Here is a 1,360-nt window from a genome sequence, read left to right on the forward strand (position 1 = left end):
TAAATGATGGAAAGAATACAAGAGATCTGGTGGAAATGTAAAATATCAAATATTCTTTTATTTTAATGCATTTATTGTTTTCTGTTCTGTAATAAACGTGTCAAAGTGTCCCATCATGCACTCTGACAGCACCTTAATAACCCACAATCCATCAGTGAAGGTCAAGAAGCTTCAGTCTGTGATTGGTGCTCGTGATGAACTGGATCAATACTATGATCGATTATTAATTCCTTTTAAATCTTACGCCAGCTGCTGTCGGCTTTAAAGACCAATTAATCAATTAAGTAATCAATACTGATCACACACTGAAGCTTTGAATTTAAACTCAAGACATTCTAATAGTGCTGATCAATATGTGATCAATACCTCCACTTACTGTGAAAACATGAAACACTGCTGAAAAACTGTCCAGTGTCCACTCTGAAAGGTGCACTCAATCAGTGGATCAATCAATCAGTCAGTGGATCAATCAATCAATCAATCAGTGGATCAATCAGTCAGTGGATCAATCAATCAATCAATCAGTGGATCAATCAGTCAGTGGATCAATCAATCAATTAGTCAGTGGATCAATCAATCAATCAATCAATCAGTCAGTGGATCAATCAATCAGTCAGTGGATCAATCAATTAGTCAGTGGATCAATCAATTAGTCAGTGGATCAATCAATTAGTCAGTGGATCAATCAATCAGTCAGTGGATCAATCAATTAGTCAGTGGATCAATCAATTAGTCAGTGGATCAATCAATCAGTCAGTGGATCAATCAATTAGTCAGTGGATCAATCAATTAGTCAGTGGATCAATCAATTAGTCAGTGGATCAATCAATTAGTCAGTGGATCAATCAATTAGTCAGTGGATCAATCAATTAGTCAGTGGATCAATCAATCAATAAGTCGGTGATCAATCAATCAATAAGTCGGTGATCAATCAATCAGTGATAACAGGTGAGCTGTGAAGGCCGACATTCGACCAGTGACACCGAATGCAGAAGAACCAGGAATTAAAAGTACGGAAGCTCAAAAGGGACAGAAACATGAGGGGCTGATATTAGACAAAATTAAGAATAATCATAATAATTAATGTGTTGTTGTTGTAGTATTTGAACAAGCTACTTAGTACAAAAAACCTTCATATATATATATATATATATATATATATATATATATATATACACACACACACATACATACATATGTATGTATGTGTGTGTGTGTGTGTGTGTGTGTATATATATATATATATATATATACACACACACACACACACATACATACATATGTATGTATGTAAATACAGATCAGATTAATCATCTGGTGATTATCCTTCAAAATAAAAGCCCTGTTTCTGTCACCAAAC

This window comes from Cyclopterus lumpus, chromosome 15 (assembly GCF_009769545.1).
Source record: "Cyclopterus lumpus isolate fCycLum1 chromosome 15, fCycLum1.pri, whole genome shotgun sequence".
NCBI lineage: Eukaryota > Metazoa > Chordata > Actinopteri > Perciformes > Cyclopteridae > Cyclopterus > Cyclopterus lumpus.